General features: G+C 67.7%; 7 non-coding genes across 7 annotated transcripts; all 7 read right to left on the reverse strand.

Moving 5' to 3' along the window:
* Positions 1 to 467: 467 nt before the first annotated feature.
* On the reverse strand, positions 468 to 586 carry LOC141413441 (5S ribosomal RNA). The gene has a single exon (XR_012438233.1). It is a non-coding gene; the product is annotated as a 5S ribosomal RNA (ribosomal RNA).
* Positions 587 to 2749: 2163 nt separating this feature from the next.
* Positions 2750 to 2868, reverse strand: LOC141413442 (5S ribosomal RNA). The gene has a single exon (XR_012438234.1). It is a non-coding gene; the product is annotated as a 5S ribosomal RNA (ribosomal RNA).
* Positions 2869 to 5009: 2141 nt separating this feature from the next.
* On the reverse strand, positions 5010 to 5128 carry LOC141412928 (5S ribosomal RNA). Its single transcript, XR_012437770.1, has one exon. It is a non-coding gene; the product is annotated as a 5S ribosomal RNA (ribosomal RNA).
* A 2163-nt stretch (positions 5129 to 7291) lies between these two features.
* On the reverse strand, positions 7292 to 7410 carry LOC141413443 (5S ribosomal RNA). The gene has a single exon (XR_012438235.1). It is a non-coding gene; the product is annotated as a 5S ribosomal RNA (ribosomal RNA).
* Positions 7411 to 9552: 2142 nt separating this feature from the next.
* LOC141412929 (5S ribosomal RNA) lies at positions 9553 to 9671 on the reverse strand. Its single transcript, XR_012437771.1, has one exon. It is a non-coding gene; the product is annotated as a 5S ribosomal RNA (ribosomal RNA).
* A 2144-nt stretch (positions 9672 to 11815) lies between these two features.
* On the reverse strand, positions 11816 to 11934 carry LOC141413444 (5S ribosomal RNA). Its single transcript, XR_012438236.1, has one exon. It is a non-coding gene; the product is annotated as a 5S ribosomal RNA (ribosomal RNA).
* A 2142-nt stretch (positions 11935 to 14076) lies between these two features.
* Positions 14077 to 14195, reverse strand: LOC141412930 (5S ribosomal RNA). Its single transcript, XR_012437772.1, has one exon. It is a non-coding gene; the product is annotated as a 5S ribosomal RNA (ribosomal RNA).
* Between the last annotated feature and the right edge of the window lie 1375 nt (positions 14196 to 15570).

Below are 15570 nucleotides of genomic sequence, written 5' to 3' on the forward strand. Positions count from 1 at the left end.
GGGCGACGTGGAGCAGCACCCGACTGAGGCTCCCTGCTTCTCTGTCCCCTGGCGTCTTGTCCTGGACCCAGTGCACCACCTTGTGGCGAGCCCAGGTGTGGCGCGTCCCGCTGTGGGGCCCGCTGGGGTGCAGGACCCACTTTCTCATGGCTTCCGCACGTCCCTCCCCGCCCGCCTGGAGGGCAGTTGGGGAGCGGTCCCCAACGTGGCCTGGGACCAACCTCGCTGGTGACCCGTGTCGCGGGCGCGCGCCCCAGGAGAGTGTGGGGAGGGGAGAGGATTCGGGGACGTAGCTGTGAGGATTCGGTGTGCGTGGGTCTGGCGGGTGGCCCGGACGGGGTCGGGGTCGTGGTCACGGTGGGTCGTTGTGGTGGTGGTGGTGGTGGTGCTGGGGGTGGTGGTGGTGGGGGGGGGGTGGTGGCGAAGTCCCCGAAGACAAAAGGAGCAGCGAGGGAGGGAGGAGCAAAAGCCTACAGCACCCGGTATTCCCAGGCGGTCTCCCATCCAAGTACTAACCAGGCCCGACCCTGCTTAGCTTCCGAGATCAGACGAGATCGGGCGCGTTCAGGGTGGTATGGCCGTAGACGCTAGCCGCCGCCTCCGGGAGCCCCAAGAGCCTGCCGAGGGCCCCGGCGTGCGTCTCCACGCTGCTCTCCTGGCACGGCTGGGAGTCCGGGTGGGGGCTGGCAGCCCGGGGCCAGCGGCCAGAGGCCCCGCGCGCCTGCTCGGGCAGCCGGTCTCGCCCAGGTGGCCGCTGGGTGGCTTTCTTCCCGAGGTGTCCTGCTGCCAGGACGAGGGTCAAGTTTTCTCGGGGGAAAATTTCTCAGTGCTCTCGGGCGCTTGTTCTTCTGGGAATGTCCACTGCTGTGGCCAAGGCGGGGGACGCACAGCTCGGGCCAGGGCAAGCAGCCGCCCTCCTCCGTCGCCTCCTGGAGCCGTATCCTTGGGTGGGTGCGTGGCTCCCAGCGGAGGTCTCGGGGACCCTTCCGGTCCTCTTCGTCCGGAAAGCGCCACTGCCCCTCCAGCCCATCAGGAAAACGGCAGCCGCGCCCTTCGCCGACCCGCTCCGCCCTCCTCCACACTCAGGGCCTGGGGCTGCGGGGCTGAATCGTGAGGCTTTCCAGCCCAGGACTTCACCTCTGGCCCCTTTCACACCCGGGATCTTGGGAAGAAGAAACAAAACCAAACACAGCCAAAGCCATCTCCTCCGACCCGGGGCCCCTCCACATCCCTTCCGATCCCGGGTTCCTGCCGGCCTCCCGGGGCGTTTCTCCCAGGCAGGCCTTCGCGGCCACTACACGGGGCTGAGCACTCGAGTCCTCGGGCGTCACGGGGCCCGCGGCCACGCCAAGCACGCACGACTCCCGGGTCTCGTCTGCTCCTGGGTGCCCTGGGCCTCTTCCCTGTGCCGCTGCTGGGTCTTGTGCCCCTGCTTGGCCTCCTTCAGACCCGGCCCCGTGCTACGCGGCCACGTGCTACAGGATCGTGCCAGCAGAACTGGCCCTGGCTGAGCCCCGTACCCACCCTCCTGCCATCCCTGGCCCTGCTAGCAAATGGCAGAGATCCTCTGGCCTCCGAGCCCAGACAAAAATCCTGATGCAGTTGGCCGAGGGGCCGCAAACCAAGGCTTCGCTTGTTCCCGCTCAGGCCCCAGCCATACCCTCTTGTCCTTCGGCTGCTCGTGTGTGGGGTGGGGGAGAGGAGGGTGCGTCCCCGTGCGTGCGTGCGTGGTCTGGGTGTCTCTGCGTGGTGTGTGTGTGTGTGTGTGTGTGTGTGTGTGTGTGTGTGTGTGTTAGATGCCGTGCCTGGTGTAGGTGGGGAAGAGCAAGCCCTCACGCACAGAGCCCCATCACACACTGGGGCCGGGCCGAGGGGGTCAATCTGCTCGGCCTGATTGCGTTGGGCATACATTGCAGAAGGTGGGTTTTCCAAGGCGGAGCAGAGGGTCCCGGCACCTGAGGTTGTCCACGGGGAGAATGTCTGTTCCACGGGGGCAAGCGGTCCCTTCCGTCGTGCCCAAGCCCATGTGACCCCGAAGGCCAGGTGGCCCCGGTCCTTGAGCTGACTGAGGAGTGCTTTGAGACCCGGAGGGTGGCACAGGCGACTGGGCGCCAGCGGCGGCCCTCCCTCCCTTTGAGCGGGACGGGGAGCTGCCGCTGGCATCCGGAGCTCTGGCGGCCTGCGCCCTCTGTCCCTGTGACCGCAGGCTCTGCCGTGGGAGGCGGGATCCCACGTAGAGGTCGCGCGCTGGCTGCCCTGTCTTGGGTTGAGCGACGGAGCGCGACGTGGAGCAGCACCCGACTGAGGCTCCCTGCTTCTCTGTCCCCTGGCGTCTTGCCCTGGACCCAGTGCACCACCTTGTGGCGAGCCCAGGTGTGGCGCGTCCCGCTGTGGGGCCCGCTGGGGTGCAGGACCCACTTTCTCATGGCTTCCGCACGTCCCTCCCCGCCCGCCTGGAGGGCAGTTGGGGAGCGGTCCCCAACGTGGCCTGGGACCAACCTCGCTGGTGACCCGTGTCACGGGCGCGCGCCCCAGGAGAGTGTGGGGAGGGGAGAGGATTCGGGGACGTAGCTGTGAGGATTCGGTGTGCGTGGGTCTGGCGGGTGGCCCGGACGGGGTCGGGGTCGTGGTCACGGTGGGTCGTTGTGGTGGTGGTGGTGGTGGTGGTGCTGGGGGTGGTGGTGGTGGTGGGGGGGGTGGTGGCGAAGTCCCCGAAGACAAAAGGAGCAGCGAGGGAGGGAGGAGCAAAAGCCTACAGCACCCGGTATTCCCAGGCGGTCTCCCATCCAAGTACTAACCAGGCCCGACCCTGCTTAGCTTCCGAGATCAGACGAGATCGGGCGCGTTCAGGGTGGTATGGCCGTAGACGCTAGCCGCCGCCTCCGGGAGCCCCAAGAGCCTGCCGAGGGCCCCGGCGTGCGTCTCCACGCTGCTCTCCTGGCACGGCTGGGAGTCCGGGTGGGGGCTGGCAGCCCGGGGCCAGCGGCCAGAGGCCCCGCGCGCCTGCTCGGGCAGCCGGTCTCGCCCAGGTGGCCGCTGGGTGGCTTTCTTCCCGAGGTGTCCTGCTGCCAGGACGAGGGTCAAGTTTTCTCGGGGGAAAATTTCTCAGTGCTCTCGGGCGCTTGTTCTTCTGGGAATGTCCACTGCTGTGGCCAAGGCGGGGGACGCACAGCTCGGGCCAGGGCAAGCAGCCGCCCTCCTCCGTCGCCTCCTGGAGCCGTATCCTTGGGTGGGTGCGTGGCTCCCAGCGGAGGTCTCGGGGACCCTTCCGGTCCTCTTCGTCCGGAAAGCGCCACTGCCCCTCCAGCCCATCAGGAAAACGGCAGCCGCGCCCTTCGCCGACCCGCTCCGCCCTCCTCCACACTCAGGGCCTGGGGCTGCGGGGCTGAATCGTGAGGCTTTCCAGCCCAGGACTTCACCTCTGGCCCCTTTCACACCCGGGATCTTGGGAAGAAGAAACAAAACCAAACACAGCCAAAGCCATCTCCTCCGACCCGGGGCCCCTCCACATCCCTTCCGATCCCGGGTTCCTGCCGGCCTCCCGGGGCGTTTCTCCCAGGCAGGCCTTCGCGGCCACTACACGGGGCTGAGCACTCGAGTCCTCGGGCGTCACGGGGCCCGCGGCCACGCCAAGCACGCACGACTCCCGGGTCTCGTCTGCTCCTGGGTGCCCTGGGCCTCTTCCCTGTGCCGCTGCTGGGTCTTGTGCCCCTGCTTGGCCTCCTTCAGACCCGGCCCCGTGCTACGCGGCCACGTGCTACAGGATCGTGCCAGCAGAACTGGCCCTGGCTGAGCCCCGTACCCACCCTCCTGCCATCCCTGGCCCTGCTAGCAAATGGCAGAGATCCTCTGGCCTCCGAGCCCAGACAAAAATCCTGATGCAGTTGGCCGAGGGGCCGCAAACCAAGGCTTCGCTTGTTCCCGCTCAGGCCCCAGCCATACCCTCTTGTCCTTCGGCTGCTCGTGTGTGGGGTGGGGGAGAGGAGGGTGCGTCCCCGTGCGTGCGTGCGTGGTCTGGGTGTCTCTGCGTGGTGTGTGTGTGTGTGTGTGTGTGTGTTAGATGCCGTGCCTGGTGTAGGTGGGGAAGAGCAAGCCCTCACGCACAGAGCCCCATCACACACTGGGGCCGGGCCGAGGGGGTCAATCTGCTCGGCCTGATTGCGTTGGGCATACATTGCAGAAGGTGGGTTTTCCAAGGCGGAGCAGAGGGTCCCGGCACCTGAGGTTGTCCACGGGGAGAATGTCTGTTCCACGGGGGCAAGCGGTCCCTTCCGTCGTGCCCAAGCCCATGTGACCCCGAAGGCCAGGTGGCCCCGGTCCTTGAGCTGACTGAGGAGTGCTTTGAGACCCGGAGGGTGGCACAGGCGACTGGGCGCCAGCGGCGGCCCTCCCTCCCTTTGAGCGGGACGGGGAGCTGCCGCTGGCATCCGGAGCTCTGGCGGCCTGCGCCCTCTGTCCCTGTGACCGCAGGCTCTGCCGTGGGAGGCGGGATCCCACGTAGAGGTCGCGCGCTGGCTGCCCTGTCTTGGGTTGAGCGACGGAGGGCGACGTGGAGCAGCACCCGACTGAGGCTCCCTGCTTCTCTGTCCCCTGGCGTCTTGCCCTGGACCCAGTGCACCACCTTGTGGCGAGCCCAGGTGTGGCGCGTCCCGCTGTGGGGCCCGCTGGGGTGCAGGACCCACTTTCTCATGGCTTCCGCACGTCCCTCCCCGCCCGCCTGGAGGGCAGTTGGGGAGCGGTCCCCAACGTGGCCTGGGACCAACCTCGCTGGTGACCCGTGTCGCGGGCGCGCGCCCCAGGAGAGTGTGGGGAGGGGAGAGGATTCGGGGACGTAGCTGTGAGGATTCGGTGTGCGTGGGTCTGGCGGGTGGCCCGGACGGGGTCGGGGTCGTGGTCACGGTGGGTCGTTGTGGTGGTGGTGGTGGTGGTGCTGGGGGTGGTGGTGGTGGGGGGGGGGTGGTGGCGAAGTCCCCGAAGACAAAAGGAGCAGCGAGGGAGGGAGGAGCAAAAGCCTACAGCACCCGGTATTCCCAGGCGGTCTCCCATCCAAGTACTAACCAGGTCCGACCCTGCTTAGCTTCCGACATCAGACGAGATCGGGCGCGTTCAGGGTGGTATGGCCGTAGACGCTAGCCGCCGCCTCCGGGAGCCCCAAGAGCCTGCCGAGGGCCCCGGCGTGCGTCTCCACGCTGCTCTCCTGGCACGGCTGGGAGTCCGGGTGGGGGCTGGCAGCCCGGGGCCAGCGGCCAGAGGCCCCGCGCGCCTGCTCGGGCAGCCGGTCTCGCCCAGGTGGCCGCTGGGTGGCTTTCTTCCCGAGGTGTCCTGCTGCCAGGACGAGGGTCAAGTTTTCTCGGGGGAAAATTTCTCAGTGCTCTCGGGCGCTTGTTCTTCTGGGAATGTCCACTGCTGTGGCCAAGGCGGGGGACGCACAGCTCGGGCCAGGGCAAGCAGCCGCCCTCCTCCGTCGCCTCCTGGAGCCGTATCCTTGGGTGGGTGCGTGGCTCCCAGCGGAGGTCTCGGGGACCCTTCCGGTCCTCTTCGTCCGGAAAGCGCCACTGCCCCTCCAGCCCATCAGGAAAACGGCAGCCGCGCCCTTCGCCGACCCGCTCCGCCCTCCTCCACACTCAGGGCCTGGGGCTGCGGGGCTGAATCGTGAGGCTTTCCAGCCCAGGACTTCACCTCTGGCCCCTTTCACACCCGGGATCTTGGGAAGAAGAAACAAAACCAAACACAGCCAAAGCCATCTCCTCCGACCCGGGGCCCCTCCACATCCCTTCCGATCCCGGGTTCCTGCCGGCCTCCCGGGGCGTTTCTCCCAGGCAGGCCTTCGCGGCCACTACACGGGGCTGAGCACTCGAGTCCTCGGGCGTCACGGGGCCCGCGGCCACGCCAAGCACGCACGACTCCCGGGTCTCGTCTGCTCCTGGGTGCCCTGGGCCTCTTCCCTGTGCCGCTGCTGGGTCTTGTGCCCCTGCTTGGCCTCCTTCAGACCCGGCCCCGTGCTACGCGGCCACGTGCTACAGGATCGTGCCAGCAGAACTGGCCCTGGCTGAGCCCCGTACCCACCCTCCTGCCATCCCTGGCCCTGCTAGCAAATGGCAGAGATCCTCTGGCCTCCGAGCCCAGACAAAAATCCTGATGCAGTTGGCCGAGGGGCCGCAAACCAAGGCTTCGCTTGTTCCCGCTCAGGCCCCAGCCATACCCTCTTGTCCTTCGGCTGCTCGTGTGTGGGGTGGGGGAGAGGAGGGTGCGTCCCCGTGCGTGCGTGCGTGGTCTGGGTGTCTCTGCGTGGTGTGTGTGTGTGTGTGTGTGTGTGTGTGTGTGTGTGTGTGTGTTAGATGCCGTGCCTGGTGTAGGTGGGGAAGAGCAAGCCCTCACGCACAGAGCCCCATCACACACTGGGGCCGGGCCGAGGGGGTCAATCTGCTCGGCCTGATTGCGTTGGGCATACATTGCAGAAGGTGGGTTTTCCAAGGCGGAGCAGAGGGTCCCGGCACCTGAGGTTGTCCACGGGGAGAATGTCTGTTCCACGGGGGCAAGCGGTCCCTTCCGTCGTGCCCAAGCCCATGTGACCCCGAAGGCCAGGTGGCCCCGGTCCTTGAGCTGACTGAGGAGTGCTTTGAGACCCGGAGGGTGGCACAGGCGACTGGGCGCCAGCGGCGGCCCTCCCTCCCTTTGAGCGGGACGGGGAGCTGCCGCTGGCATCCGGAGCTCTGGCGGCCTGCGCCCTCTGTCCCTGTGACCGCAGGCTCTGCCGTGGGAGGCGGGATCCCACGTAGAGGTCGCGCGCTGGCTGCCCTGTCTTGGGTTGAGCGACGGAGCGCGACGTGGAGCAGCACCCGACTGAGGCTCCCTGCTTCTCTGTCCCCTGGCGTCTTGCCCTGGACCCAGTGCACCACCTTGTGGCGAGCCCAGGTGTGGCGCGTCCCGCTGTGGGGCCCGCTGGGGTGCAGGACCCACTTTCTCATGGCTTCCGCACGTCCCTCCCCGCCCGCCTGGAGGGCAGTTGGGGAGCGGTCCCCAACGTGGCCTGGGACCAACCTCGCTGGTGACCCGTGTCGCGGGCGCGCGCCCCAGGAGAGTGTGGGGAGGGGAGAGGATTCGGGGACGTAGCTGTGAGGATTCGGTGTGCGTGGGTCTGGCGGGTGGCCCGGACGGGGTCGGGGTCGTGGTCACGGTGGGTCGTTGTGGTGGTGGTGGTGGTGGTGGTGCTGGGGGTGGTGGTGGTGGTGGGGGGGGTGGTGGCGAAGTCCCCGAAGACAAAAGGAGCAGCGAGGGAGGGAGGAGCAAAAGCCTACAGCACCCGGTATTCCCAGGCGGTCTCCCATCCAAGTACTAACCAGGCCCGACCCTGCTTAGCTTCCGAGATCAGACGAGATCGGGCGCGTTCAGGGTGGTATGGCCGTAGACGCTAGCCGCCGCCTCCGGGAGCCCCAAGAGCCTGCCGAGGGCCCCGGCGTGCGTCTCCACGCTGCTCTCCTGGCACGGCTGGGAGTCCGGGTGGGGGCTGGCAGCCCGGGGCCAGCGGCCAGAGGCCCCGCGCGCCTGCTCGGGCAGCCGGTCTCGCCCAGGTGGCCGCTGGGTGGCTTTCTTCCCGAGGTGTCCTGCTGCCAGGACGAGGGTCAAGTTTTCTCGGGGGAAAATTTCTCAGTGCTCTCGGGCGCTTGTTCTTCTGGGAATGTCCACTGCTGTGGCCAAGGCGGGGGACGCACAGCTCGGGCCAGGGCAAGCAGCCGCCCTCCTCCGTCGCCTCCTGGAGCCGTATCCTTGGGTGGGTGCGTGGCTCCCAGCGGAGGTCTCGGGGACCCTTCCGGTCCTCTTCGTCCGGAAAGCGCCACTGCCCCTCCAGCCCATCAGGAAAACGGCAGCCGCGCCCTTCGCCGACCCGCTCCGCCCTCCTCCACACTCAGGGCCTGGGGCTGCGGGGCTGAATCGTGAGGCTTTCCAGCCCAGGACTTCACCTCTGGCCCCTTTCACACCCGGGATCTTGGGAAGAAGAAACAAAACCAAACACAGCCAAAGCCATCTCCTCCGACCCGGGGCCCCTCCACATCCCTTCCGATCCCGGGTTCCTGCCGGCCTCCCGGGGCGTTTCTCCCAGGCAGGCCTTCGCGGCCACTACACGGGGCTGAGCACTCGAGTCCTCGGGCGTCACGGGGCCCGCGGCCACGCCAAGCACGCACGACTCCCGGGTCTCGTCTGCTCCTGGGTGCCCTGGGCCTCTTCCCTGTGCCGCTGCTGGGTCTTGTGCCCCTGCTTGGCCTCCTTCAGACCCGGCCCCGTGCTACGCGGCCACGTGCTACAGGATCGTGCCAGCAGAACTGGCCCTGGCTGAGCCCCGTACCCACCCTCCTGCCATCCCTGGCCCTGCTAGCAAATGGCAGAGATCCTCTGGCCTCCGAGCCCAGACAAAAATCCTGATGCAGTTGGCCGAGGGGCCGCAAACCAAGGCTTCGCTTGTTCCCGCTCAGGCCCCAGCCATACCCTCTTGTCCTTCGGCTGCTCGTGTGTGGGGTGGGGGAGAGGAGGGTGCGTCCCCGTGCGTGCGTGCGTGGTCTGGGTGTCTCTGCGTGGTGTGTGTGTGTGTGTGTGTGTGTGTGTTAGATGCCGTGCCTGGTGTAGGTGGGGAAGAGCAAGCCCTCACGCACAGAGCCCCATCACACACTGGGGCCGGGCCGAGGGGGTCAATCTGCTCGGCCTGATTGCGTTGGGCATACATTGCAGAAGGTGGGTTTTCCAAGGCGGAGCAGAGGGTCCCGGCACCTGAGGTTGTCCACGGGGAGAATGTCTGTTCCACGGGGGCAAGCGGTCCCTTCCGTCGTGCCCAAGCCCATGTGACCCCGAAGGCCAGGTGGCCCCGGTCCTTGAGCTGACTGAGGAGTGCTTTGAGACCCGGAGGGTGGCACAGGCGACTGGGCGCCAGCGGCGGCCCTCCCTCCCTTTGAGCGGGACGGGGAGCTGCCGCTGGCATCCGGAGCTCTGGCGGCCTGCGCCCTCTGTCCCTGTGACCGCAGGCTCTGCCGTGGGAGGCGGGATCCCACGTAGAGGTCGCGCGCTGGCTGCCCTGTCTTGGGTTGAGCGACGGAGGGCGACGTGGAGCAGCACCCGACTGAGGCTCCCTGCTTCTCTGTCCCCTGGCGTCTTGCCCTGGACCCAGTGCACCACCTTGTGGCGAGCCCAGGTGTGGCGCGTCCCGCTGTGGGGCCCGCTGGGGTGCAGGACCCACTTTCTCATGGCTTCCGCACGTCCCTCCCCGCCCGCCTGGAGGGCAGTTGGGGAGCGGTCCCCAACGTGGCCTGGGACCAACCTCGCTGGTGACCCGTGTCGCGGGCGCGCGCCCCAGGAGAGTGTGGGGAGGGGAGAGGATTCGGGGACGTAGCTGTGAGGATTCGGTGTGCGTGGGTCTGGCGGGTGGCCCGGACGGGGTCGGGGTCGTGGTCACGGTGGGTCGTTGTGGTGGTGGTGGTGGTGGTGCTGGGGGTGGTGGTGGTGGGGGGGGGTGGTGGCGAAGTCCCCGAAGACAAAAGGAGCAGCGAGGGAGGGAGGAGCAAAAGCCTACAGCACCCGGTATTCCCAGGCGGTCTCCCATCCAAGTACTAACCAGGTCCGACCCTGCTTAGCTTCCGACATCAGACGAGATCGGGCGCGTTCAGGGTGGTATGGCCGTAGACGCTAGCCGCCGCCTCCGGGAGCCCCAAGAGCCTGCCGAGGGCCCCGGCGTGCGTCTCCACGCTGCTCTCCTGGCACGGCTGGGAGTCCGGGTGGGGGCTGGCAGCCCGGGGCCAGCGGCCAGAGGCCCCGCGCGCCTGCTCGGGCAGCCGGTCTCGCCCAGGTGGCCGCTGGGTGGCTTTCTTCCCGAGGTGTCCTGCTGCCAGGACGAGGGTCAAGTTTTCTCGGGGGAAAATTTCTCAGTGCTCTCGGGCGCTTGTTCTTCTGGGAATGTCCACTGCTGTGGCCAAGGCGGGGGACGCACAGCTCGGGCCAGGGCAAGCAGCCGCCCTCCTCCGTCGCCTCCTGGAGCCGTATCCTTGGGTGGGTGCGTGGCTCCCAGCGGAGGTCTCGGGGACCCTTCCGGTCCTCTTCGTCCGGAAAGCGCCACTGCCCCTCCAGCCCATCAGGAAAACGGCAGCCGCGCCCTTCGCCGACCCGCTCCGCCCTCCTCCACACTCAGGGCCTGGGGCTGCGGGGCTGAATCGTGAGGCTTTCCAGCCCAGGACTTCACCTCTGGCCCCTTTCACACCCGGGATCTTGGGAAGAAGAAACAAAACCAAACACAGCCAAAGCCATCTCCTCCGACCCGGGGCCCCTCCACATCCCTTCCGATCCCGGGTTCCTGCCGGCCTCCCGGGGCGTTTCTCCCAGGCAGGCCTTCGCGGCCACTACACGGGGCTGAGCACTCGAGTCCTCGGGCGTCACGGGGCCCGCGGCCACGCCAAGCACGCACGACTCCCGGGTCTCGTCTGCTCCTGGGTGCCCTGGGCCTCTTCCCTGTGCCGCTGCTGGGTCTTGTGCCCCTGCTTGGCCTCCTTCAGACCCGGCCCCGTGCTACGCGGCCACGTGCTACAGGATCGTGCCAGCAGAACTGGCCCTGGCTGAGCCCCGTACCCACCCTCCTGCCATCCCTGGCCCTGCTAGCAAATGGCAGAGATCCTCTGGCCTCCGAGCCCAGACAAAAATCCTGATGCAGTTGGCCGAGGGGCCGCAAACCAAGGCTTCGCTTGTTCCCGCTCAGGCCCCAGCCATACCCTCTTGTCCTTCGGCTGCTCGTGTGTGGGGTGGGGGAGAGGAGGGTGCGTCCCCGTGCGTGCGTGCGTGGTCTGGGTGTCTCTGCGTGGTGTGTGTGTGTGTGTGTGTGTGTGTTAGATGCCGTGCCTGGTGTAGGTGGGGAAGAGCAAGCCCTCACGCACAGAGCCCCATCACACACTGGGGCCGGGCCGAGGGGGTCAATCTGCTCGGCCTGATTGCGTTGGGCATACATTGCAGAAGGTGGGTTTTCCAAGGCGGAGCAGAGGGTCCCGGCACCTGAGGTTGTCCACGGGGAGAATGTCTGTTCCACGGGGGCAAGCGGTCCCTTCCGTCGTGCCCAAGCCCATGTGACCCCGAAGGCCAGGTGGCCCCGGTCCTTGAGCTGACTGAGGAGTGCTTTGAGACCCGGAGGGTGGCACAGGCGACTGGGCGCCAGCGGCGGCCCTCCCTCCCTTTGAGCGGGACGGGGAGCTGCCGCTGGCATCCGGAGCTCTGGCGGCCTGCGCCCTCTGTCCCTGTGACCGCAGGCTCTGCCGTGGGAGGCGGGATCCCACGTAGAGGTCGCGCGCTGGCTGCCCTGTCTTGGGTTGAGCGACGGAGGGCGACGTGGAGCAGCACCCGACTGAGGCTCCCTGCTTCTCTGTCCCCTGGCGTCTTGCCCTGGACCCAGTGCACCACCTTGTGGCGAGCCCAGGTGTGGCGCGTCCCGCTGTGGGGCCCGCTGGGGTGCAGGACCCACTTTCTCATGGCTTCCGCACGTCCCTCCCCGCCCGCCTGGAGGGCAGTTGGGGAGCGGTCCCCAACGTGGCCTGGGACCAACCTCGCTGGTGACCCGTGTCGTGGGCGCGCGCCCCAGGAGAGTGTGGGGAGGGGAGAGGATTCGGGGACGTAGCTGTGAGGATTCGGTGTGCGTGGGTCTGGCGGGTGGCCCGGACGGGGTCGGGGTCGTGGTCACGGTGGGTCGTTGTGGTGGTGGTGGTGGTGGTGGTGCTGGGGGTGGTGGTGGTGGGGGGGGGGTGGTGGCGAAGTCCCCGAAGACAAAAGGAGCAGCGAGGGAGGGAGGAGCAAAAGCCTACAGCACCCGGTATTCCCAGGCGGTCTCCCATCCAAGTACTAACCAGGCCCGACCCTGCTTAGCTTCCGAGATCAGACGAGATCGGGCGCGTTCAGGGTGGTATGGCCGTAGACGCTAGCCGCCGCCTCCGGGAGCCCCAAGAGCCTGCCGAGGGCCCCGGCGTGCGTCTCCACGCTGCTCTCCTGGCACGGCTGGGAGTCCGGGTGGGGGCTGGCAGCCCGGGGCCAGCGGCCAGAGGCCCCGCGCGCCTGCTCGGGCAGCCGGTCTCGCCCAGGTGGCCGCTGGGTGGCTTTCTTCCCGAGGTGTCCTGCTGCCAGGACGAGGGTCAAGTTTTCTCGGGGGAAAATTTCTCAGTGCTCTCGGGCGCTTGTTCTTCTGGGAATGTCCACTGCTGTGGCCAAGGCGGGGGACGCACAGCTCGGGCCAGGGCAAGCAGCCGCCCTCCTCCGTCGCCTCCTGGAGCCGTATCCTTGGGTGGGTGCGTGGCTCCCAGCGGAGGTCTCGGGGACCCTTCCGGTCCTCTTCGTCCGGAAAGCGCCACTGCCCCTCCAGCCCATCAGGAAAACGGCAGCCGCGCCCTTCGCCGACCCGCTCCGCCCTCCTCCACACTCAGGGCCTGGGGCTGCGGGGCTGAATCGTGAGGCTTTCCAGCCCAGGACTTCACCTCTGGCCCCTTTCACACCCGGGATCTTGGGAAGAAGAAACAAAACCAAACACAGCCAAAGCCATCTCCTCCGACCCGGGGCCCCTCCACATCCCTTCCGATCCCGGGTTCCTGCCGGCCTCCCGGGGCGTTTCTCCCAGGCAGGCCTTCGCGGCCACTACACGGGGCTGAGCACTCGAGTCCTCGGGCGTCACGGGGCCCGCGGCCACGCCAAGCACGCACGACTCCCGGGTCTCGTCTGCTCCTGGGTGCCCTGGGCCTCTTCCCTGTGCCGCTGCTGGGTCTTGTGCCCCTGCTTGGCCTCCTTCAGACCCGGCCCCGTGCTACGCGGCCACGTGCTACAGGATCGTGCCAGCAGAACTGGCCCTGGCTGAGCCCCGTACCCACCCTCCTGCCATCCCTGGCCCTGCTAGCAAATGGCAGAGATCCTCTGGCCTCCGAGCCCAGACAAAAATCCTGATGCAGTTGGCCGAGGGGCCGCAAACCAAGGCTTCGCTTGTTCCCGCTCAGGCCCCAGCCATACCCTCTTGTCCTTCGGCTGCTCGTGTGTGGGGTGGGGGAGAGGAGGGTGCGTCCCCGTGCGTGCGTGCGTGGTCTGGGTGTCTCTGCGTGGTGTGTGTGTGTGTGTGTGTGTGTGTTAGATGCCGTGCCTGGTGTAGGTGGGGAAGAGCAAGCCCTCACGCACAGAGCCCCATCACACACTGGGGCCGGGCCGAGGGGGTCAATCTGCTCGGCCTGATTGCGTTGGGCATACATTGCAGAAGGTGGGTTTTCCAAGGCGGAGCAGAGGGTCCCGGCACCTGAGGTTGTCCACGGGGAGAATGTCTGTTCCACGGGGGCAAGCGGTCCCTTCCGTCGTGCCCAAGCCCATGTGACCCCGAAGGCCAGGTGGCCCCGGTCCTTGAGCTGACTGAGGAGTGCTTTGAGACCCGGAGGGTGGCACAGGCGACTGGGCGCCAGCGGCGGCCCTCCCTCCCTTTGAGCGGGACGGGGAGCTGCCGCTGGCATCCGGAGCTCTGGCGGCCTGCGCCCTCTGTCCCTGTGACCGCAGGCTCTGCCGTGGGAGGCGGGATCCCACGTAGAGGTCGCGCGCTGGCTGCCCTGTCTTGGGTTGAGCGACGGAGGGCGACGTGGAGCAGCACCCGACTGAGGCTCCCTGCTTCTCTGTCCCCTGGCGTCTTGCCCTGGACCCAGTGCACCACCTTGTGGCGAGCCCAGGTGTGGCGCGTCCCGCTGTGGGGCCCGCTGGGGTGCAGGACCCACTTTCTCATGGCTTCCGCACGTCCCTCCCCGCCCGCCTGGAGGGCAGTTGGGGAGCGGTCCCCAACGTGGCCTGGGACCAACCTCGCTGGTGACCCGTGTCGCGGGCGCGCGCCCCAGGAGAGTGTGGGGAGGGGAGAGGATTCGGGGATGTAGCTGTGAGGATTCGGTGTGCGTGGGTCTGGCGGGTGGCCCGGACGGGGTCGGGGTCGTGGTCACGGTGGGTCGTTGTGGTGGTGGTGGTGGTGGTGCTGGGGGTGGTGGTGGTGGGGGGGGGGGTGGTGGCGAAGTCCCCGAAGACAAAAGGAGCAGCGAGGGAGGGAGGAGCAAAAGCCTACAGCACCCGGTATTCCCAGGCGGTCTCCCATCCAAGTACTAACCAGGTCCGACCCTGCTTAGCTTCCGACATCAGACGAGATCGGGCGCGTTCAGGGTGGTATGGCCGTAGACGCTAGCCGCCGCCTCCGGGAGCCCCAAGAGCCTGCCGAGGGCCCCGGCGTGCGTCTCCACGCTGCTCTCCTGGCACGGCTGGGAGTCCGGGTGGGGGCTGGCAGCCCGGGGCCAGCGGCCAGAGGCCCCGCGCGCCTGCTCGGGCAGCCGGTCTCGCCCAGGTGGCCGCTGGGTGGCTTTCTTCCCGAGGTGTCCTGCTGCCAGGACGAGGGTCAAGTTTTCTCGGGGGAAAATTTCTCAGTGCTCTCGGGCGCTTGTTCTTCTGGGAATGTCCACTGCTGTGGCCAAGGCGGGGGACGCACAGCTCGGGCCAGGGCAAGCAGCCGCCCTCCTCCGTCGCCTCCTGGAGCCGTATCCTTGGGTGGGTGCGTGGCTCCCAGCGGAGGTCTCGGGGACCCTTCCGGTCCTCTTCGTCCGGAAAGCGCCACTGCCCCTCCAGCCCATCAGGAAAACGGCAGCCGCGCCCTTCGCCGACCCGCTCCGCCCTCCTCCACACTCAGGGCCTGGGGCTGCGGGGCTGAATCGTGAGGCTTTCCAGCCCAGGACTTCACCTCTGGCCCCTTTCACACCCGGGATCTTGGGAAGAAGAAACAAAACCAAACACAGCCAAAGCCATCTCCTCCGACCCGGGGCCCCTCCACATCCCTTCCGATCCCGGGTTCCTGCCGGCCTCCCGGGGCGTTTCTCCCAGGCAGGCCTTCGCGGCCACTACACGGGGCTGAGCACTCGAGTCCTCGGGCGTCACGGGGCCCGCGGCCACGCCAAGCACGCACGACTCCCGGGTCTCGTCTGCTCCTGGGTGCCCTGGGCCTCTTCCCTGTGCCGCTGCTGGGTCTTGTGCCCCTGCTTGGCCTCCTTCAGACCCGGCCCCGTGCTACGCGGCCACGTGCTACAGGATCGTGCCAGCAGAACTGGCCCTGGCTGAGCCCCGTACCCACCCTCCTGCCATCCCTGGCCCTGCTAGCAAATGGCAGAGATCCTCTGGCCTCCGAGCCCAGACAAAAATCCTGATGCAGTTGGCCGAGGGGCCGCAAACCAAGGCTTCGCTTGTTCCCGCTCAGGCCCCAGCCATACCCTCTTGTCCTTCGGCTGCTCGTGTGTGGGGTGGGGGAGAGGAGGGTGCGTCCCCGTGCGTGCGTGCGTGGTCTGGGTGTCTCTGCGTGGTGTGTGTGTGTGTGTGTGTGTGTGTGTGTGTGTTAGATGCCGTGCCTGGTGTAGGTGGGGAAGAGCAAGCCCTCACGCACAGAGCCCCATCACACACTGGGGCCGGGCCGAGGGGGTCAATCTGCTCGGCCTGATTGCGTTGGGCATACATTGCAGAAGGTGGGTTTTCCAAGGCGGAGCAGAGGGTCCCGGCACCTGAGGTTGTCCACGG

This window comes from Castor canadensis, chromosome 10 (assembly GCF_047511655.1).
Source record: "Castor canadensis chromosome 10, mCasCan1.hap1v2, whole genome shotgun sequence".
NCBI lineage: Eukaryota > Metazoa > Chordata > Mammalia > Rodentia > Castoridae > Castor > Castor canadensis.